Source organism: Drosophila suzukii, chromosome X (genome assembly GCF_043229965.1).
Source record: "Drosophila suzukii chromosome X, CBGP_Dsuzu_IsoJpt1.0, whole genome shotgun sequence".
Classification (NCBI taxonomy): domain Eukaryota; kingdom Metazoa; phylum Arthropoda; class Insecta; order Diptera; family Drosophilidae; genus Drosophila; species Drosophila suzukii.
In genome coordinates, this window is record NC_092084.1 from 6,391,830 (window position 1) to 6,416,369 (window position 24,540).

The window sequence follows — 24,540 nt, forward strand, 5'->3', positions numbered from 1 at the left end:
GCCTCTGTCTCAGTCCCATCACGGGGTCTCCTAGGCTGGACTGGAGGAGCAGCAGGAGGAGGAGGAGGAGCTGGTGGCCTCCTGGCAACAGGCCTTGCTTGTTTTGTTTGTTGCTTTTCGGCACTTCAAGGCCAACGGCCGTCGACCGACAGAAGTTGAGCTACTTCTGGGACGAGTTCATTTGCGGTTTCGTTTCGTTTTGTTCGAAGGAACTTGGTCGGTCGTCCAGACTATGGGCCTCCTCAGAACTCTTCCTCCCATCATCCCACCTTCGCACGGAAAGTCAGACCCAGTTCCTCGAGAATGACATATTTTCGGCCAATCGATATGGCGGTAACCCTTAGATTAAGGCCGCAGTTGGTGGTGGTGGGTAAGTAGGTTTCGGTACTACGAAGTCTAGGATATTTTTGGAACCCCTCTGAGGACCAACTAGCCCCCTTTTTTTGGTTCCACAAAGCTGGAGGCTTTGTCTTCGAACGGCAGTCGTAATGTATCCTGTCATCAGGTTCTTATCCTTCCGCTGTCCTCCTCCTTCTGACGGCCGCGCCAACTGCTCATTGTTCCCTAGATGGGCCACCTGAATTGGGTCTTCGGTGGGCACCTACCTTCAATCTACTACCGCCCATCTCCTGCCACTCTGCAATTGCCATTTCCCCTTCTGGAGGCGCCTTTGTTTACTCGCAATTAAATTAAAGTCCTTTGTTAGCCCAACCGGGTGTTTGGCATTATGAGTAATTACACACTTCTGGGACAGTTCTCGGGAATCACAAAGACCCGTTCTTAGTGCCGGAAAGCCGAGTGGGACACAACTGTACTCCGGCCCCAAAACCATTCTGGCCGGAACCACTTTGCGTTCTGGAACCTAGTGTTGCCTGCTTGGAAAATTCTACAAATTCACCAGAGATCTGATCATTAGTTTCGAGAAATATTCATGTTGACTTTTAATCTGTTATTCTGCAACCTGGAATACTTTTTGTTAACACTGTTGTATTAGTAATGTAATATTATAATATCAACTTCTGTGCAAATCGAATTCAAGTAAAGTACTCGAAAGGGAAAACAGGAATAATAACAAACTTTTAAAAGCTATTATAAAAAGATTTTAGTAGTATTCAGATTTCAGAGTGGCCGTGGCACCCTGCTGAAATAAACTTGCGTCTCAGAATTTCAAGAATCTGCATTCCAAGTCCCAACACTCTAGCTTTTATAGTAACCGAGATCTCAGGGTTCATACTGATAGACAGACAGACGGACAGATATTTTTGAAAAATTTAAATGACATTTTGTTTTGATTACCAATATCAAACTATTGTTCGATTGGGGCCATTTATTAAGCTATAAAAAGCAAATAAAGAGTTCAATCTTTCCTTATTCTCGCCCCATTTCGCATTTTGTCGACTAAAATACTGATTTACTGATTCACATTGGTATAGATTGGTCAATATAGAATCACAGCTAAATATCTTAAAAATTGCTTATACATCTGTGAGAGGGAGTGAAACAGCAGAAGTATAGATGATGATACTATTGTAGATTCCGTGGCTCGACGATTCGGGCAACTAAATTAATTAAAAATTGTGGAGCACTTCGTTGGTGGTGCTGCCACTGCCTGAGTGGCTCAAAGGATCCTGCAGGCGCGGGAAATGGAAAATGGGAAATGAGCAAGTTGCGCAAGGGGAACTAAGCTTGTTAGCAACTTGGCAGAGCCAGCCACACGCACTGCCGCACTGCCACGCCCCCCCGCCGCGAAGGCGCTAAGCGGGAAGGCGGTAGGGCGGTAAGAAAAGGGGGCGGGGTTGGGTGAAAAGTTGGCAAGTCGACGGCATATGCATGTATTATTGTGAATATTATTATGCATATTTTATTTCGGGTTTTGGGTTTAAGTCACCGCCTCACTACCGCATTTTCCTTTCTTTTCTTTTGCACTTTCTTTTTCTTTTTCTCTTTCTCTTTTTTTATATTTTATGTTCTTTTCCTTTCTTTTCTTTTCGATTCTTTTAATTTTCCCTGCCTTTGCAGTTTGTGGTGCATTATTTTGTTGCCGTCTTATTTTCTTGCACTTTCTGCGCTGCCTGGGATAGTTATGCCCGCTTGGTGTTGTTGTGTTTTCGGGCTGCTGCTTTCTTCTTTCAATTTTTCACCACCCCACTGCCATCGGAGTATCCACATCCACATCCACATCCCTCCCATACCCATACCCATTTCCATTCCCATTCCCGGCCAGAGTTTTCAGCGCTCATATGTGCTTGTAAAGTTTTTACTTCGTTAGCATAATGAGAAACCGCGTGTTCATATCCCAACATCCTCCCATCATCCCCACATCCCAGCCTTCCTTGCGAGCAGCCATATAGCCATATTCTTGGCCAAGTTGATTGTGCGCCTTCTTGCGCAAGTATTTTGCACGATGCCTCCAACGGAGGAGCACAGCAAATTCTATTTAAATTGTGTACAACATTATTAGAAAGTTTTCTCCCAGCGCCCAACCGAACAGCCAAAAAATAAGCAGTCGAGGGAGAGGGGATGCTGATGGTGATGGAGATGGAGTCCTCTTGGAAGAGTTGCAAAGAACGCGGGTAAAAAGTGAGCATAGAGAAAAAGTCGAGAAACGAAAATTTTTAATTTGCCTCAAGGCAACGTAGAAACACACGCGTAACCACACAACCACACACCCACACATATTTGTAAAGTGTCCTGACAACACCCACACCCCTAACCAATCCCTATACCATATTCCAAAGTCCCTATTCCCTACCCCTTCCAAGGTTTAGTCCAACGGAGCGAAACCGCAGAATTGTTTTCACTTGCCCTGTGGTCTCGACAAGAACAAGAATTTACTCCTCGAATAAAATAAAACCTTTTAGTCTGAATAAAAATATAAAAATAATTATCAATAATAATTATTATTATTATAGCCCTATTATTTTTATATAGCCGAAGGCCAAAGTTCTAAGTTGGTCTTGGTTTTGCAAACAACGCTAGCATATAAATCAAAAATAAATTATTCACTCCTCGCTTATAAGGCAAGCCATATATAAGTGCATCCCCAGGATCCCGAGTGGTCTGGCCAATTCTCCAGCAAGCTGAGCATCCATCAGGAATCATCCATCATTCTTCATCTCCGGCGATTGCTGGCGCTGACTTAAATGAGCCAACATATGGTGTCTTATAATTTCGGAACCCACCAACTGAGTATGTGCACTAGGGCGGTCCACATTTGCATTGGAATATTAAAAGATATTTTATTGAGAAAAATGCATCCAAGGTTTATCACTCATACGTACTGTTGCCCCTTTGATCAAAAGTTTAGTTTAATCTTATTGGCGTAGATATTATAACCAAACATATGTTCTATGTTCTTACTTTAATAATTATTACAACAAAATTACTTAGATAAGAAGGCTAGAAATGGTAGATCTTTTGTGGACTAAATTGTAACTGGCTTACGTGTCGTATGAGTAATTTGTAAGTCAACTTAGAGCATTTATGCGTTACAACAACGTTAAATACAAGTTGTGGCCCCTGCAATGCACTCCGAAATCTACAAAATTTAAAGGTGAGAGTAGGATTATATTTTTTGGACCACCCTAGTGTGCATATGTACATAATTTGACGAGTGGGTGGTGGGGTGACTGTGAATGGGAAAGAATTAAAACCGCAAATGTAGCTGCGACATTAGTAAGATTGTGTGCGTGGGTGGGCTAACCCAGCGCACACACAAAAAGAATTCTTAACAAACTTTTAATATGCTTGTTGGGGGTGCCACCCTGCCCCCTCCCCATCCATTAACATTACCACCCCCACCCATGCCCCATTTCTGGGGGCCTGTGGCTGCTACGTCAGCTGCGTAGGCAACACTTCTGCCCTGGCAAAAAAGTTAAACAGATAGAATGAAAGGAACTTGGAGCCGCGATGCTGCGGAGCACTTCTTAAGCATATTTCATTACATGTGCCACGAAAAAAAAAGGGGCACGGGGTGCGTCTCAGATGTCAGGCAAGATCGTTCGTGCCCATCATCAGCCACGTTGCCCTGACAAAGGAACCCATCAACCATTTGCCCCCATGCTCGCTGCTCAGGGGAAAAAAATTAACCACACGCTCGCAGTCAGCTAATTTAACCCTGAAAATCCTTGGCACACACGCACATGCCGAGTTCCCAAGCTCCATGGCCTGCTTCCTACTCCACACCTCCCTCTCTGCTCCCTGCTCCATTCCCACAATCCCCTTTGTCTTGTGCCGGGAATTAAGCCCAACTGCTCCACTGGCAACCTCCTCGAGTGCCCCGTTTCCTGCTCATGATTATTTTGAAATTAATTTAAATGCCTGGCGCTCTAAAGCGTCTCCGAAATGTTTCCGAAATGTGCCTCCCATGCATGATGGGTTCTCTTAAGAGCCGTATACCCTGTGGTTATGATCGGGGCAACCTCATATGATCGTCAGAATAAGAAACCGAACCACTGTGGCATAACTAGAACTATTCCCCATTGGACTACACAGAGAGAAATATCCAAGAACATTGTTCTCGATTTGAGAACATTCATTCTTAAAAACCGTGTAAGCACATTTTTGTACGAATGTTCTCAATACTAGAACGAAACGGTGAGAAGAGAAAAGTTAAATTGATAATTATACACTACTGACTGGACTAATAGCTTATTTGTTGAGATATACTATGCATAAGACCCATAAAATCCTCTGAATTAGAATCCAATTCGGTGGCAAACCTAGAACTATCTGCTATTGGACTATCCTTCTTTAGCCAGTGGTTTCTAAGCTCAAACACGCACATGTGTATGCAAATTCAGCCCCATCGGCCGATGGCCTATCAGGAAAACTAAGCAAACACATACAAGTGTGCGTCGGTTCGGGCCAACCACAGACACACACAAGCACACACTCACACACACTCACACACGCAGGGAATCCTTTCGCAAAGCACAATAGTTGAGGATTCAGGATATAGGATTCAGAATTCAGGAGGGGGCGGCTCTTTTTGACACGGCATGCTGCACTATTCGGCAACAACGACACGCATTTAGGTCAGGCCAAAGCGGCGCGACCCGGGGAGGGGGGGGATTGGTTGCCAGGCGGACAGATACCGAGCTCTAGTGAGACTAAGCATGTGCAAGGCTCCCATTGGCTGGCGGCCAAAGCAGGAGGGTTTGGGGCGCACAGGCCAATCACACTATCGCAAAATAATTTAAACAAATCTAGGACAGCGCCAAACCCCCCTCCACAGACCCTCGGCGCCCCTGCGGTCGGTGCTGCGTCCACGAGCCGACGCAGAAACAAGCGCAAAACATCAACGAGGTGGGAGGGAGTGGCAGTGGCGGGACGAAAGGGGGGGGCCGGCCAAAGTGGGCGGCACACGAGGCGAGCCGAATGGGAGCCGAACGGGACTCGAGGTCCTGGCTGCCAGGATGTGGCTGGCGTGTGGAAATGCCGACGGAAAAGCACGACCACGCACACACAAAAACACTCACACACGCAGAACTATGTGAATAGAGAGTGTGTGTGTGTGTGTGTGTGTGTAGAGGCGAGAGGGAGATGGCCTAGGAGAGCGAGCAAGCGAGCGAGTGAGCGGCGACAGCAAGGACGATTTGCTAACCGAAGGACAAGTTGGGACCACACATTCCCTCCGCCCCCTCTGATTAGAGAGGCTAAAAAGCAAAGCGCACAAACCAGCAGGACAGCCGAGTAGCAAACGAGTGCGCTCGCATATCCCGACGAGCCTGCCGAGTGCGGATGCAACGATTTGAAAGGCTTCTAAGTCCCGCTGCCAGCTTTGATTGGTCACGACCAGATGGCCTAGTCGGAGTCCTTCAGAGGCGGGGGTGGGGGGTGTTGGGCAGGGGGTCCTTGCTTCGTGTGGCAACTAATGCGGGTTGCACTGCCCCCAAAATAGCCACCCAACCAGCAGCTAGTGCAGCGTCATGTGGTTGGCTAAAGCAACTAAGGACGAAGACCATGGACGAAGGACCAAGGACCAACGACTAACCACCCCCACCCCACCCCTAGGTAGTAGTAACGCCGCACTGGACTCTGGGGCTAATTCATAAGCATTCTATGCATGTTGGGCGATAAACCCCGAGTTAAAAGCCCCCGCCAGATGCTCCGGATAATACGCACGCACCAAGGTCCTTACGGCCTTGCCAACCATAACCCAAACCCTCGATTCACCCACCCCCTTACACCCACCCACTCAGAGGACTCGCCTTCTTGGCAATATGCGTAAAATGTATTTATGATAATGCCAAAGAGAATTACGTTAATGTTAATGCAAAACTGTTACGACAAACAAGAACAATACGAGAAAATGATGACGACGTAGAAAGAGGCGGTGTGGGGGAACATGGGGGCATGCCACACATAACGTTATCATAAAAGCAGATAAATTCAGCCGAAAGACAAACTCATAAAGGCAAAATGTTTCATTCTATTAAAAATTTTTATTGCAAATTTGTAATTTACAATTTGCATTTCGTGTGTTGGCTTTTTTATGTGGCTTGTCCTGGTAATACGGACCCAGTTACTTTGAGTCCTTGACTTGCGACTGTTGCTGCTTTTGGGTTTCGCCTCTGAACTCTGAACTCTGGTCTCCGGGGCTCTTGAGCTCTTTTGTTTTCGCCGCGCAATTTTATAACCGTTATTCATAATAAAAATGTTATAGAACATCATTTTGGCAATACATAAAAATGCAGCCGGGTATAGATACCAGATACAAGATATGAGATACAGGATTCAGGGACACTAAAGAGCTCCACCCGCTCAATATATGTGTATATACTTATATATGTAACTGCTAGCGGGCAAGTAATTTTTTTCCTAATAAGGTCTTTCAAGCCCATATTCCCATATTCCATATGCGAACCACCTGAAGTCGCCCCCGAGCAGGCCCACACTTGCAGCACTCCTGTCGATGGCGAAATTTTAATAACATGTCATAAAATATTTCCCTGTGTTTGTATTTCCTTCTCTGCACCTCTGGTCCTCCGGTTCTGGTCTTGTACCGCGACATGGCCATAAAAAAGTCATTACCCATCCATACGTGAACCCAGTGCCTGGTTTTTGGGCATAGACCCCAGGTCTCTATCTGGTCTCTATCGACGATTGCATCAGTGACGACGACTTTTGGTAATAATATTTCGCGCTCCTCCCGAAATGAAATTGCACGAAAATAATAAATAAATATATTGTTGCCTATTTTCCATAAGGCCCAGCCACCGCCGTTTTATGATGATCCATAAATGGGGTCGAGTGGTCGAGCCAGCTCTTCAGCTCATCAGCTCTTCAGTCCAGCAATCCAGCAATCCGGCAATCCGGATCCAGATCTCCAGCTGGACTTTGGACGTTGGCCAACTGGGAGCCATGCTTTAGACTAACCAGAAAGGAAAGGCATTTGGCGGGTAAATGGATCCGGACAGGGCCATCTCTTTGTTTTACGGCCCAAGATTTGTGTCTGGCGATAAGAGCAAATAAGTTGGTCCCCTTCGGGACGAAACGGAACGGAACACAACGGATAGGGACCAAGCGCATATGGTTCTTTGTGAACTGCACGGTCTTCCTTGGGAATTTACCACTGATTTCGATAGGATGTAAGCCCAGCTCCAATATCACTGCAATCGGTCTTAAATTTTTAAATTCTTTAATGTTGCTTTACCAAAAGCCATGTAATACAAGACGAGTTAAATAGATCCTTGAAACGATACATTGAATGGCGTATTTCCGCTTAAAATGACACGATCTTTAAAGAAGTACGTACATACAAATTCCACAGCCTTAGAGAATTAAAAAACCAACCCTTGGAGGTGTCCCACTTCCAAATCGGGATCCAATAACTCAAGCTATGGAATCTGGAAGTGCAGTTTTGGGGTCCCATACTGAAACCCATTAGAAATACGGAAAAAAGTAACATGAAAACAGGCTTAAATTTTGAACCCCCTATAAAAGGAAAATCTTAATGTAGATCGTTAGGGAATTCAACCACCAATCCATAAAGGCATCCCACTTCAAAATCGGGATCCAATAACTGAAGTTATAGAATCTGGAAGTGCAGTTTTGGGGTCCCATAATGAAACCTTTTGGAAATACGGAAAAAAGTAACATGAAAACAGGGTAAAATTTGAACCCTCTCTGAAAAGGAATATTTTAATGTAGATCGTTAGGGAATTTAACCACCAATCCATAAAGGTATTACACTTTAAAATCAGGATCCAAAAACTAAAGTTATGAAATCTGGAAGTGCAGTTTTGGGGTCCCATACTGAAACCCATTGGAAAAAGGGAAAAAATAACATGAAAACAGGCTTAAATTTTGAACCCCCTATAAAAGGAAAATCTTAATGTAGATCGTTAGGGAATTCAACCTCCAATCCATAAAGGCATCCCACTTCAAAATCGGGATCCAATAACTCAAGTTATGAAATCTGGAAGTGCAGTTTTGGGGTCCCATACTGTAACCCATTGGAAAATACAGAAAAAATAACATGAAAACAGGCTAAAATTTGGATCCTCTCTTAAAAGGAATATTTTAATGTAGATCGTTAGGGAATTCAACCACCAATCCATAAAGGCATCCCACTTCCAAATCGGGATCCAATATCTCAAGTTATGGAATCTGGAAGTGCAGTTTTGGGGTCCCATAATGAAACCTTTTGGAAATACGGAAAAAAGTAACATGAAAGCAGGCTAAAATTTGAACCCTCTCTTAAAAGGAATATTTTAATGTAGATCGTAAGGAAATTCAACCACCAATCCATAAAGGCATCCCACTTTGAAATCGGGATCCAATAACTCAAGTTATGGAATCTGGAAGTGCAGTTTTGGGGTCCCATACTGAAACCCATTGGAAATAGGGAAAAAAGTAACATGAAAACAGGGTAAAATTTGAACCCTCTCTTAAAAGGAATATTTTAATGTAGATCGTAAGGAAATTCAACCACCAATCCATAAAGGCATCCCACTTTGAAATCGGGATTCAATAACTCAAGTTATGGAATCTGGAAGTGCAGTTTTGGGGTCCCATACTGAAACCCATTGGAAATATGGAAAAAAGTAACATGAAAACAGGGTAAAATTTGAACCCTCTCTGAAAAGGAATATTTTAATGTAGATCGTTAGGGAATTTAACCACCAATCCTTAAAGGCATCCCACTTTGAAATCGGGATTCAATAACTCAAGTTATGGAATCTGGAAGTGCAGTTTTGGGGTCCCATACTGAAACCCATTGAAAATACTTAAAAAGTAACATGAAAACAGGCTAAAATTTGGACCCATTCTTAAAGGGAATATTTAAATGTAGATCATTAGTAAATTCAACCACAAATCCATAAAGGCATCCCACTTCAAAATCGGGATCCAATGACTCAAGTTATGGAATCTGGATGTGCAGTTTTGGGGTCCCATACTGACACCCATTGAAAATACGGAAAAAGTAACATGAAAACAGGCTAAAATTTTGAACGCCCTATAAAGACTCTTAGAGGCATCACACTTCAAAATTATAATAAAATGGAGTAAACAAGTGCAGTGTTGTATAATTATCAACGGGTACCATAAGGGAGTTATTAGTTGTATATGTTTTGTTGAAGTAACCTTGCTTGGTGCTTACCGTCAATTTTAAACCCAAGATATCTGATGATATCAGGGGGTACGGCCAGATCATGTGTTCTAATCTGGCCGTGTGCTAATCGGCGGACGTGAACTTTGAAATTCGCACAGTGGAATTCGAGGAGCATTAGAAGCAAAATGATAGAACTGGGAGCGGAGATGTGTGTGTGGGAAAACGAGGCATTGCCAACGTGCCACAGCCACGAGCTGTATTAATGGCGGGTATAATTTGTCTTGGTGTCGTTGCCACCTAAGCGGGTCCTTCCCAAGTGAAAAAAAACCGGCTAGTTGCCACTTAAAATCGTAAAAAGAAGTCGGCAACAGCCTTCGCCCCTTCCCTTAGACAGTTCGCTGTCTAACATTATAATATTTAATATTATTTTCATTCTTTATTTTTATGGTACTCGAGGACATTTCGGGCACGCAAATGCGATTCGAAGGTGGGGGCATTGTGGGCGCTTATCGCGCATACGCGACGTGGGACCACCACATTCCGCCAGCAGTCCCCGTTCTAGGCATGGGAAATCTTGTGCAATAAAATTCCTCTAAACACTCATAAAAATTGCAGGCATATTAAAAATTGTGTTTGTTTAAAAAAAATGAAATAAAAATAAAAACGGTAACAACAAGGTAGCGGAGCGGGCCCCTTGGGTCGGTGGGTGGTGGGTGGTATTTGATGGTGGGGTGTGGGGTGTGGGTTGGTTGATGGTTAGGTGGTTGGCGGAATTTAGCTCATATGCGAAAATTTTGGGCCTTCAAAGGCGACAGGGAGCTGGAAGCAGGGCTGCCGTGGCCCATAAAACTGAATGGATATTTGAATAGAATTTGCAATAAAAAATCCCGTTAAAAGCCAGCCCAGCCCACTCAGAAATGGGCGTGTGTGTGTGCGTGGGTGGGTGGCAATAACAACTTGTGCGTTATGAAAAACTAATTTCTCTAAACATATGCGCTTCGCAGGCTAAACACGCGAATGAGCCATGGCCAGAACCGAGGAGACAGGCCTTTTACGATCCGATGTGGCGCAGTGGTCCTGTGTCCTGTGTCCTGGGTCTCCAGTATCCAGTATCCAGTATCCCCATCCTCCCCTGCCATTTTTCACATCCCGTTCATGTTCATGTGAACGACGCATGTTGACAGAGAAGATGGGGATGCTGCTTTCTGGGGCTCGACTCGAAATTGCAAATTTACGAGTATTTATATTGATGCCATTTTACTTTGATTTTAATGCGCGACCAAAATGCGTGCGAAGATTTTTAATATTTTTGCCTGTCCCCAGCATTGTTGTTCTTGCTCAGCCTGTTTCTGGAATATTGGCAACCAAATGTTGCGAAATATTTATTTATTTTGACTAGGGCCCTTTTCCCTCTTGCCTTTCATCCACATTCAAACCGCACCACGAAGGAAAGCTTCTCATTCCCTGAAGATCTGGAAAATGGCCTTTAACTTGGTAACTTATTAAATTGTTATTGAGTCTCAAACAGAACAATTAAGAAATGTCAAAATTAAATAAAAAAAATTGATTTGTTTGAGGACTCTGGGACAAAATTTGACTTGTGACTGCTTTATTGTCGTTAAAGAAATTCCTAGATGTAAAAACTTTGGCTTTTGACTAGATTATTTACTATTTTACTACTTAATCAGAAACATTTTTTTTGCAAAAAGTACGAATTTTTCTATGTGCAAATGAACAACGGACTATTGGTTTCTTTATTTAGACCTTTGATCTTAATTATATTTAATTAATAATTAATTAAGACAATTTGCAACTGAATGGTGTGTGGATATTTGGTCCAGCGTGTTAAGGAAGATGGAAATGGGGATTGTTACCCCTAGCATTAGAAAATACCTTTTTTACCTCAATCGTTTCGGATAATTAAGTCATAGAATAAGTCATTAGTCACAAAATACATCCAGTCAAATTATTTTTCATCCCCTGTGTATATTATTATATATTATTAAATATCTACTATACACTTTTTGGGTTTAATTATAACTAAACCTTCAATTTACAAATTCCGGATTCCAGCTAGAGTTATGGGTTTGATTAAGCAGATTTTGGAATTTTTTTGCATAAAAATAAATCTAAAATAAAGAATTAAAATTTGAACGTATAAAAATAGATGTATTAATCATAAATATTTCAAAATCGGATCATGGTAAGAAGAGTAAAAAGTTTGACAACTTTTGGGCATTTTGAAAGGGCTGTAATTTACAACTTGTATATAATAAATCATTAAATTTAGCTCGAATTTACTGCATATTTGGTACTTTTTAATCAGAATATCATACTGTTTAATTATGCCAAGTTGTGCTTTTAATACGTTTAAACTCCCCAGTGAAAGACCTCGAGATTCCGCTTGAAGATCGATTATGCCAATCGATTTCATCACCGGCCACTGCCAGCAGCTCGAGTAGTTGGCGCTAAGGTCAGGGGTTGCCGCTGGGACTTGGATTCTGAATTTTGTATTTTGTATTTTGACGAGTCCTTGCCTCGGCCCCTTTTCGATTGGATGTGGTCAAGGACAGTGTTGGCCCTCAATTCCTCCTCCTTCCAGCCAACCACTTGGACGACCACAATGCAACTAAATGCTCGGAATTAATTTGTGTTTGCAGTGGCAGTGGCTTTCCAGTGCCTACCTGTATGTGATTGCAGGGGGAAAGCAATCAATCAAGGGTAATACGGGGGAAAACTCGAGGCACAGGCGATTGGAGCTGCGGCAAAGGTACCCAGTTCGCTGTTAGGACCAAAAAACAAAAACAAAGGCAGCCGCAACAGCAGAACAACAAAGCAACACAACAGCCAAACAAAACAACAATAGTTTGCCAAAGCACCTGCGGGGCCAAAGGGCAAAGGGCAAGGGGCAAGGGGCAGAGAATGGGGCTGGGTTAGAGGCCGCTTTGTTGCTCTTGTTGCCCCGGAATGTTGTGCTTGCCACTTGACAATAAGCGTTGGAAATCAATTACACACAAAAGCGTCAAGTGGCAAAATGCAAATGTTTGAAAAGCAAAGCACAAAACGCAGTCAAAACGAGTTTAATTGCAAAAAGGGCAAATCAGCGGAGTCGGGTTATCGTTTTGGTTTTTGGTTTTGGGCAGGTGGGTTATATTTTTTTCCCTTCTTTTCCGTGAATGGCAATTCAGCGTTGAAAAGCCTACAAAATGTTAATCGACAGCTTAAGTCCAGCGAAATGTGGGGATGGGGGTTGGGGGGTTGAGAAATGGGCAGAGTAGCTATCAAAATATCGGTAATTTTGTAAAGAAGCGAAATTTATGTGAAAAATGCCAAACAACAACAGAGTGCAGGGCTCTGGAAAGAGTCAGACAGACGAGGGCGGCCCCCCAAAAAAGCAAAAAAAAACAGAAAAAAAGTGCCGAAAAAAGTGGAAAAGCGGAAAAACAGGCAAAGAAAGGACTCGAACTCGAACTCGATGCGATGTGAAATGAAACACGACAACCGAAATGGAGATGGGGGAGTTTGGGGGCACGGTGGGTGGGTTTGCAAAAGGCCCAAAGCTGCATGCAAAATGCCGAAAAAACGATGCCAGGGGAGGCTCACAAGGGGGGAGGCTAGAAAGGGGGCCTGGGTTTTGGGATGGTTGCGAATCGAGGCGATTCGAGTGCAGGCTGCGTGTGAAGCCGGCGATTATGCGACGAGCTGGCCAACAAAGACAGCAACAAAAAACGCCGACTGGCGACCCACATTCGGCCCCTGAACAACAGGGAGAGGAGCCCGAATCCGAGTTCGAGTTCGAGTCCGAGTCCCCCGAAAAACGCAGTACCCATAACCAGGAACAGGAACAGAAACAGAACCATAGCCAAGACCAGAGGCCATGCCACATGAGGCAGTTGCCGAGGCAGGGGCAGGGGCAATTTTTAATGACTGAAAAATAAAAACCATTTTTGGGTTTGGGATTGGGATGCCCAGGCTTACCAGGCTGTCCAGGATGCGTTATCACCAGGCAGCGGTTTGGGGGCGATTCCAGCGCATCAGCATAATGCAAGTCAATGCAAACATTTTATTTGCATTAAGCGTCGCTGCGGAAGTAGCAGAGCATACAAAAAAAAACACAAAAAAAAAAACCAACCAAAAAAGCAACCAACGTCGATAGCTAAAATACATACGCATGCAACACAAAAAAAAAAAGAGCCAAAAAAAGCGATTAAAATAAAACACAAAAATCATGCAGTACATGCAGTGCACCTACTTATGCCGCAGCATTCGGCGGCAGCCAATAAAAACGCAGCGCTGCAAGTTGCGTGCAACAGGAAGGCGAAAAAAGCGCGAAAACCAAACAAAAAGCCGCCCAAAAAGCACAAAAGACTAAAAAAAACCAAAAAAAAAAACGTAAAAAAACAACAACAGAACACATACACCGAAAAAAAAAATGAAAAAAAAACGACGACGAGAAGAGCGGGGAAAAATCAAACAACACATTCCCAATCGCAAAAGGCCTGGGTGCGAGTGAAATGACAGCAGGCTCTCTGCACTGGCCACTGCAACTGCCCAACGCCCACCACCCACCACCCACGGCCTACACCCCACCCCGCCCCAACCACCCACCACCCACCGCCCACTGGCGCTGCAATTGCAACTGCAACGGCGAATGGGAGGGGCTCGGCTTTGTTCGGCGGCACTCGGCTCGCCGCTCGGCTCGCTTGGCCCTGAAATAAAAATAAAAAGGAAGCGCTCAAAAAAAATCCTAGAAATATATAAAAATTGTCCAAAAAGTGCAAAAAAGGCGCTCAAAAAAAAACAGGCTCAAAACGCACACATCCTAAGCCCTGGGCGAGAGCAGGCCGGCCTCAGTCGGAGCGAGCGAGAGGGCACTATGTGAGATGGGGCAGCGATGCAGTTGCAGCTGCAGTTGCAGCAGCAGTTGCAGCAGCGGCAGAGGCCGGGCAGCAGCGGAAGCCTGTTTTAGTTTTTTTGCCAGCAAGTGCATTTCCCAGGAGCGCACTTCAGGGCCCCCAAAATGTAGGCAACGAAAATTGGCAATGTTGCATTTGGAAGACGAAATATACAAAGTACTGGATAGATACACTTTCTTTAAAATAAAAAGTAGTTGGGCCCACTGTTTGGAAGTTTGAGAAGTTAACTGTGAACAGCCTTAAATAAAAAAGGGGGTTTATTACTAATACTTATTTCAAACTATAAGACAAAATATACAAAATACTGGATAGATATACTTTCTTTAAAATAGAAAATTGTTGGACCCACTGCTTGAAAGTTTGAGAAGTTAGCTGTGAACAGCCTTAAATAAAAAAGGGGGTTTATTACTAATACTTATTTCAAAGCATAATAATACATTTTATTAAGTTTTTTAAATGTTTCAAAATTTTGTGGTATTACAATTCCACACACAAATAACAGTTTAGGTAAAAGTGACCAATATAATAGATAAAAATGGTTCCAACCCATCGAACTGTCAATTTGACCAACAAAATAGTTACTCCCATCACAAAAAAATGTGTTTTCTTTACTGTAGCTTATAACAATCTACAATAAAATACTCGTTAGTGTTTTTTATAGTTGCTAACCTCTTTTAACAGTTTCAAACCATCCGTATTGTCCAATTTTAGCAATAAAATATTGAAAAAATCTGCAAATTTTTTTAGGTTTCTATATTAAAGCGCTTTTGCTGCCTGTTGATCTTTTGAAAGGGTTGTAAATTATGGTTAGGCCATCAGAAACTTGAACAGTTTAAAGTTAAAATCAGTAAGTAAAAATATGAAAAACTCTAATTTTAGAAAGGGCACTCCCTCGAAATGCCCGTGATGCGCCCCTGGACCAGAAGTGCAGTTCACTGCCACAGATCGAGGTGCGAGCGAGAGGGTGCCGCGGCGGCAAGGTGAGATGGAAAATGCAGCAGGATGCAGTTGCAGTTGCAGTGGCACCCAATGCGAACGGGTGGCCCTGGATGTGGGGGCCAGGGTGCAGGCAGGCCAACGCAAATTGAAACAAAAAAAAAGTATAAAAACCATAAATAAATAAAATTAAGCAGAGAGCGCTTGGCGAAAAAAAAATCGAAAAAAAAAAGAAAAACCCAAACGATGACAGCGAAAAAAAGGACGATGCGTTGTGCATTGTTGCTGATGCAACTGCACTTTACATACAGCCCGCCGCCCAGTGGGCGGTTCCCGGGGCGCGGTTTTGGGGGGTGGGGGGTGGTGGGTGGCGAATGCAGTTTGGCAATTTAGTGGGGGGAAAAAATGACAAAAAAGGTACAAAACAACAAACGGCGAAATATATTTAAATTTGTTGCTCTTGTGTGAGTGTGAGTGGGCGGTGGAGTGGGAGTAGGACAGGGACAGAACACTGTGCGCTGGCTCGCTCGGACGCACGCAAAAAAATGTGCAAAAACTCCGCCCTAAAATGCGAGGCAATAAAATAAAAATCAATCTAATGAAGCCCAATGCAATATAAAAAAGCGCAAAAAAAGGCCACCGAAAACGAACAAAGATGGCGATAGATGTTCGTATGGGCGTATGGCGGATACGCTAATTTAAAATGTGCAACTATGACAGCTCCTCCTGCTCCTGGCTCCTGGCTCCTGGCTCCTGCTCCATCCAGATCCTGCATCCTCATTTCCACATCCATTCGCTGGACCATTGGCCATTGCCATTTATGGGCAACAAAAATATTCGATTAAGCGACCTCAGCACACAACAATAATATCATCATCAGTCAGTGGGTATGGAAATCAGAATGGTAAGGAATGGTAAGGGGTTTGGGGCCCGAAAATCGAATCATAGCACCACCAGACCCAGAGCAGGCCGAAAAATCAATGGGGCTGGGCCTCGATAATTATACAAACTGAATGCGTCGGCTAGAAAGTTTCCTCCAAGGGTCGCTGCCTGCTAATGGAACCACAACCAGCCAACCCAAACTTAATCCCAATCCCAATCCCGGCCTGCATTTTCCTTGGTTTTCCCGCAGGCGGTTGTTAATTTGCCGGATTAGGCAGAAAAACGAAGAGCCCATTGTAAAAAGAAGGAGGCGAATGGAGGGCAGGACAGGATCCAAAAGCAGGAACAGGAGCAGACGCACACAGAGAAAATTCTGGCGTTCTCTTCTGAGTTGAAAATGTTCTTAAAAATATAACAACATTTTTGGAGTTGAAAATGTTTTAATTTTGCTCGAATCAAGATGAATTGGCGGTATTTACATTGTAAATGTAAAGTCTCTTCTCACTGTTTCGTTCTAATATTGAGAACATTGATACCAAAATGTACTTACACGGTTTTCAAGAACGAATGTTCTCAATTCAAGAACAATGTACTTGAATATTTCTCTCTGTGCAGTGATGGAAAACTAAACCGCAGCCCTTTTATGACTCCGAGGCGAGGCCTTTTGTAGGTTTGCTGACGAAATGCGCCGATAACTTTTTTTATTTCGAAGCTCTAAAAATGAGACATTTCATATTACTTTTACGGCAGGAGCAACTGCCGACTCTCTTCAGGCTCAGCCTCCACATCCACATCCACCTCCTCCTCCTCCTTTTTGGTGGGCCGAAAAACAATTCTGGGCAACCCCTCAAGTTTCTGCTGTGCTCCGTTTCTTTTTTGGGGTTACGTTACGGTTAACGGACACACAGAAACCAAGGGTTGGTGTTGGGGGTCCAAGGGTTGGGGTTCCACCCACTGTGGTGGCAGTGGCACACACTTAACGGCACTCAACGCATACAAAATTTCAAAATCATCAAAAAGTAGAAAAATACGCGTTTCATGCACATTCGCGGCATTTATGAGCCCATCAACGTCGCTCATGGATGAAAGTAACGCGTTTTATGCGTCGTTTGGGTGCCTGCCAAATGTATCTTTTTATGTGGTTCGGCGGTGTTGCAAGCGCAGCTCGCTCATGACCACATGAGATACGCGGGGGCAGGATTGCTCTTGGATTGGGCATGGGTTCAGGATTCGGCAAAGTTCATGGGCGGCGGCACACGGCATTGCCGTAAAAGAAGAAGAAAAAGGAGGTGGAGGCGGGAAAGCCATCAAGTTCAAAGTTTTCGGCAACGTTTACGAGTCCTGCTGCCACACCGCTAGCCAGTAAAAAATGAAGGGCGGACCACATCCGCGTTCCGATCCCGCAAGGATCCTATTGGCCAGGATGCCTGGATGGCCTGGATGGCCGGATGGATGTGAAGCCCACCTGACGAGTGACTAGGCGCCTGCTTAGTGCGTCCGTCCGCTAAGCAACCCTCCATCCATATAACATCAAAACCAAACCCACCATCAAACCCCACCTAAAGGATCTCCCCCCCCCCTTGGGCACTCGTGGAACTAACAAACAGTTTTTATGCGCTATTAAAAATATTCTTTTTATAAGCCCTATAAAAAGAGCAGAGCGACACAGGCCCAAGGAAATCAGCCGGCAATTTATTCGCAAAGCGCTTTCCGTTCACCCAGCCCCCCCCTAAAATCCAACACCCCCGTGGAAAAGCGCTCTCGAGAGAGACATTTTATGCGCACCTAAGTCATTTCGAACAATTTCGATTAAAAAACTCATCTAAACAATTTATGACGCGGCGTAAAAATCAAATCAAAGCACTGTCGGATGGAAAAGTGCAGCATTCAGCAGGGTGGTTGTTATGTACATTTTCCATTGCCCATTTCCCAGTTTACAACTATGCGGGAAAAGCATAAATTTAGAAAATTAGATGACTGCCAGTCCTTTTGGAATTTCAAAGCATCTTCACAGCCTGTTGATTAGTTATTAAACGGTTTGTGAGGGCTTTCATCTCCACAGACTGAGTATTCGGTTTTAGGATTCAACTGGATAGCCAACAACTCAACCCAATCTCCACCGTGCATGTGATATTTGAAAGGCCTTGCAACCATTACAAAGTTTCTAAACTTTACGATTAAGTATAAAGACGGGAAGACAAGCTCCTCAAGGAGCAGGGAGCAGGGCAAGTTAAAACCGTGCGGGATATTAAAAAGTGCACGGAATAATGCTTCTTTTATGACTAAAGTGGCATCGGACGACAAGGGGTGAAGGGCATCAGGAGTGGGAGGTACTGGGGGGGTACTACTTCAAATGTCAGCGGTGGACGGGCGCGCATGAGCGCTGACATAACCCCCCCCCCCCCCCCCCCCGGGCTGGTTCAGGCTCATTTCGTTTTTAATTTCCGTAATTCCGTCAGCAGAAAAATTTTTGCAATATAAAAAGTAAATATCGAAATTTATAGACCTGCAGATGTGCTGAGGCAGAGGCAAAGGCCGAGGGGATGGCGTTAGTGTTCGGGGTGGTCTCAACCCCCTGAACCGCCTGAACCCCCTCCCCCCTTCATTCCGCTCCCAAGACGGAGGCTGAAGCGACATTAAAATGTTAAATAAAAACAGTAACAAAATATACACAAAAACAAACCGAAGAAGACAGCGGCGGCGGCAGAACCATCAACCCCCTTTGGCAACTTACACGAGGAATTTAATGACAACACTAAAAAGTTTAAGCGTTATTATTTCTAGGGTAGCCACCCCCTCCTCCCTCTCCACCGAAAATCAGCTCCAAGGATAAGAGCTTAGGCAGAGGGATGATGGATCCCCGGCAGGATGAATGGATGAATGAATGGGAGGAAAAAATACGACGGCTGTAAAATGGCGAATTCATGACCTGCAACTGCCGCTCGCCTCCACTGTGTGTGTGTGTGTGTGTGTGTGTGTGCATTCTAATGGCAACTAAAAACGAGCGGATTGTAACGATTCGGTTATTACCGTTATATTGCCGAAACAGCGCGCGCTACGAGGCACCCCTCAAACCCTCAACCTCCCCAAGAACCCGAAAAACCCAAAAACCCAGCAGCACCATCCCCATCCCGAGAGGAAACAAAGTCGAAACGCACATAACTCAATCTTCGACGGAGGTACGAAGATGGAACCAACCACCCCTCCCCCTCGTAGATTCCATATCCCCAAGATCCTTTCCCCCTTTTTTTATTGCTAATGGCAAAACGAAGAAAACCCTGGAAAGGGGGGAGGGGGAGGGGGTTTCTTGGTGCTTTTGCTGCTGCAGTTTATGCGCTGCTGTTAAACTTACGGTAGTTTACCGCCGCAACAGGCCAAGCAGCACTGCCACGCCCCTTCTTCGCCCACATTCTCTCTGGCTTAAAAACGAAACAATTTTTACAACTTTGTTGTTTGCCTGCGGCAGCCTTGGCCATTTCTAGTTGCCCCGTAAAGTGAATGTAGTAATTTTTCAAAAATCTTTGTCTTTAATGGACCATTAAGCGCTCTTTCGTTTCGTTTCGTTCCATTTCGGCCGCTGTCCCTGTCTTTGTCCCCTGTCTTTCTACGGAACCGTTCCCACTTAACTCCTTTCACCTCCTTTCGGCTACTTTCTACAACTGACAAGTTGGCTTTTTGGACCCTGGCTAGACTCGCGAGTTTTGGGGCTGAGTCCGCCGCCCATCGTCAATATTGCGATTCGGTTGTAAAAAATGCGTTTTAATGCTTCAATAAAATAAAAAGTTTGCATTAAAAGCGAGCAAGGAGCGGCAGGATCAGGGATGCGCAGGTCCGGACAAAACAATTAGCGTTAAAAATAGACGATGCAGCGCTCACAAATAATTCCCACTTTCCAGTCTCTTGGTATTTCTCCAGGAGCTTAAAAGTTGATGCGAACTTTAGAAGCATATTTTTAGGCACTCAAGAAGTGGAAACACCTTAGAATGCCAAAAGAGGTTATAAAACTGCAGAGTTGCCCCCGTCTAAAGTAAATATCCTGTATCCACTGGTATCCAATCGGTTTGCATTGTGTATTTTCGAGGCAAAATTAATGTTTAATCAACAAAGTGGTCGGTAATATAGCCCCCCTTCCCCCCGAATCCACGGAAACCTCCGCCCCTGTCATCAGGCATGTGGAAAACTAGCGAAATTGCATCAAAGAAACGAAAATATTTGCAGTGCGTGGGCCGGGGAAAAAGCGAAATAAAAATTGAAATCGGATAATGCAAACAGCAAATTAAAAACCAGCCCTGCCATTTTACAGAGAGGGTCCACCATGTGCCACCCCCATCCCATCCCATCCCATCCCATCGTCATCATTGCCTAGCTCCCAGTCCAATAGCAGATATCCGATATGCGATATCCAAAAGGTGGGCTCCTCATACCCACTCCCATTCCCATTCCGCTTACCATTTGCATTGGGTAATGCTGATGCCGTGTTTGGGCCCGCTAATTGAAAGCCACTGCCACCTTTGCGCTTTGCAGCCAAAGACAAATATTGGACGGACCGCGGCTTTATGCATATTTAAAATCAATTAAGTCAATAAATAATAAGGACAACCTTAATGCGATTGCATATGAACGAAATGCGGCAAATGCCGCGCCTGTTTGCAGAGCAAACGAGTGCAGGGATTGCCCATGGAATGCAGGGGGGCGGTTAACCCCCATCCGGATGAGGTCAAGATACGGGCCTGCAGTCCATAGAAATTTTGGACGCGACACGCTTCAAGAGCCCTCCGCTGGCCACTTGCGAGGCACTTGCAAATGGGCCCTATGCAAATGCACTCAACGATGAGTTGCAAATTGTTGCCGTTTGTGTGCCCCATTGAAGGGGGCACACACAAAGCGTCCGCCGGAGCACGCCAGCCGATGCACTCGGCCACGAAATCTGGACACAAAGCCCCATCCCCAAAGTGGTGAAATGGTCAAACTGGCCAAAATGGCTAAAATGGCCAAGTGGAGCAGGGAAAATCTGAGCCAGCGAGGCGAAATCAAATGAAACAATCGGCTAAACGAGCTCCTTCCTGCCCCACTGGGCCACCGAGCCAAAAAAGGACACAAAAAAGAGCTGGCTCGGCAAGGAGCAAAAAGGCAAGAAAAGGACCAAGCAAAAGCAAAAGGAGCTGCCACTGCAAAAGGAGCACCACCACGCAAATGTGGCACACAAAAAAGTGACTGCCGCGTTGGTGGCAAAAGCCAAAAGCAATCAGAGTACGATGCCAGGCGGCCAAAAAGAATGCAACGGAGATGACCAACAAGACAAGCAACAAACACGACTCCACCACGCACCACCCATCGACCATCGACCATTATCCAGGATACCCCTTGCCCACCACACCATGCCTCTCACACACCAAACACCGCACACACGGAGGCAATCAGAGAGTTTCATTCATGACGACGAACTCGAAGCCCCAGTTCCCAGTTCCCAGTTCTCACTTCCCAATACTCAATCCTCAGCCGCATGTCCTTGCCGGGGCCACGGCCCACTTCCACTTGCACTCCCACTCCTCATCCACATCCACATCCACATTCGCGTCCACATCCACATCCGCTTCCACATCCACATCCATATCAACATGCACATCTTTTTGCTTTCGTTTTAGAAAACTCACAGCTCGCACGACACTCGAACCCAGCCAGACCAGACCGATCACGCCAAAAAGAAACTGCAACGAATCAAGGACGAATTTTTTGGCACTCGTTTTTGCTCCTCACACGGAGTGTGCCACTGCCACTGCCATATGACCAAGGCCCCCATGCCCCAACTACCCAACTCACGGCACCAAACTCTTTTCGGTTTGGCTTTGTTTTCCGCCGACTCGACTGTTGCTCCTTTTTGCACACACACACGATGCACACGGCAATTCTTTGGCGTTTTTTGTGCCGAACCAACGACTCCGGCTGCTCGGGTTGGATGGTCCATGGTGATGGTAGCACCCAGTAGCTGGCCAAAAAGAAAGCATAACGCAGGAGGCGACCCAGATATCAGCACTTACGGAAAGTGCTGTCGGTGGCGGGATTCAGCGATACCCAAGCCCATTCTTATTCACCCGGGTGCTCACATTAGTGAGTGGAACCCGCTGACACAGTCGTACTAAAAAGCAATGGCAGTCGTAAGATGGGCTCAGCCGGAGATTCTAGAGATTCCTGAGATGGACACTCAAACTCTTCTCCTTTCCGCCGCCAGGAGGAAGCAGCACTATCAATCTGATACGGACAGGGTCAGGGCGTAGGATCCACCCTTATGGACCTCATGCATAGGTGATGAGCCGGGGCATGCAAAGAACATCCTCATCCGCATCCACGTCCGCGTCCGCATCCGCGTCCGGATCCCAGGCTAAGCCGTGATGCGAACAAAGAAGCCAACAACACGAACACAAATCCCGGTTTGTAAGCCAATTTGCACTTAGGCTTATCTAATGTCGTATCATTTGTATAATGCTCTGCTTGGCCTGATACTTGATGTCTACTGTATGTAGTCAATACTCTGTTCCCGATTCCCGACACTCATACTCATCCTACTCCTATTCAACTCACTCACACCCATTCCCAGTTCGACCCCTTAAGGCCACACTACGCTCGAGTGTGTGGGCGTGTGCGCCTTATCCTGCGGGGTTCATTTCTAAGCTCATTTATGTTTATCACAAATGCGTGCCAAAGTGTGTCGTTATTCTTCCACCTCCCCACAAACAAACGCACACACTTTCCGCCCCTCGCAAAAACCTCCAACTTTCGATGTTGTCGAAGTTGTTGGCGTGGCGCGAACAAAAACATTTCAAATATTCAAAAAAAAAAGCCCTCACCACATATAAGAAAAACCCCTGCCCCCATAAGACACCCGAAATGGGAGTTGCGAGCTGTACTCAACTAGTCGGGACATGTACTGGCCATAGAAATTCATCTAACGGCTGTAACAGGTAATTGAACTTGGTTATATGGCCCTCGGAATGGCGTCGCGCTGCAAATGGAAATGTGGAAATGCTTCGACATTCGCGGGGTTCACGGGGTCGAGGGGTCGGGTAAATGGAAATGGAAATGGAATTGAATGACGCGCGCATCGTGTGGCAAATGTGACGTTCTGAGTACTGAGCACTGAGCACTGAGAACCCAGAACCCAGAACACAGCCCTTCACAGTCAGAAGCAATGCGTGCGAACTATATAATGCGGGCATAAAAAGGATTTGCACATGGAGCATGTGTGCGTGGCAAGGGAAAGTCAAATCCAAGACTACATGCTACATGGAAAATTGCAAATTGTGCCCCTGTAGTTGGGAGGACGGGGCCAACTGTTGAACTGTTCAACTGCTGAATAATTCATGGCCAACTGGAGATTTGTGCAGTGGCAAGATGATGTCTGCTAAGCGCGTTTGATGCCGATTTGTGGCACGCATAACTGTAAATCGCCCCAAAAGCCAGGGCAGCAACATGGCTACAATGATGATGATGCCACTGGTGCTTAGATGGGAATGTGTGTTGTGGGTGTGAGCTATGGGGATTGAATGCCACATGCAACATACCACCACATGACATGTGTGGCAGGAACACTCTGCTCTATTTGCAAGTGGCGAATTGTGCCACAACACAACAGAACCGAAGCGAACCGATCAAAACAAACTGAAATAACCGAAGACAACAACAAAAGCGCGGCAATGCAGCTGCTACGCAAAAAACAATGACTCTTGCCACCGTTGACTGCACTTGCAGCACTTATTTTGCTTCTTGCTGCACACACATACCATCCCCCCCCCCCTCCACTCGCTTCTGGAATTCTCGTGGACACTTGCTGTCGACACTGGGCGCCTGGTGGCCATGCCCCCAACTCGCATGTGTGCCCCATATCCACCCAGCCAAGTGGGTGTGGTGGCGCCACCACGACTTTGGCTTGGTCTTGTTGTCCTCCCCGATTGTGTTAGGGACTTCTTTCTTTTGTTGGCCTGGCCAACAGCCAACAGCCGGCAGCCAACAGGTGGCAGCTACTACTTCTGGACACATGCAGGCGGCATAACCACAGACCACAGCCACCACCACCACCACCACCCCCTATCCAAACCAACCGACCCACCCACTGCCCACAAAGGCTGAAGGACGTTCGGCATGGCGGCGCACTTTTCTTTCCTTTTGGCATGCAACTTTTTGTGTGCACTCTGCCTGCTTCTTTTGGCAGCCGCCTCTGTGCGCTTTCCTCTGTTTCTTTTGACGATGTGG

The 24,540-nt window shown here is 45.4% G+C and overlaps 1 protein-coding gene across 3 annotated transcripts in view; it reads right to left on the bottom strand.

The window, feature by feature from the left end:
• Positions 1-24,540, bottom strand: part of Mur2B (Mucin related 2B) — a 107,905-nt gene that overhangs the window by 9,839 nt on the left and 73,526 nt on the right. The gene's annotated exons all lie outside the window — the stretch shown is intronic.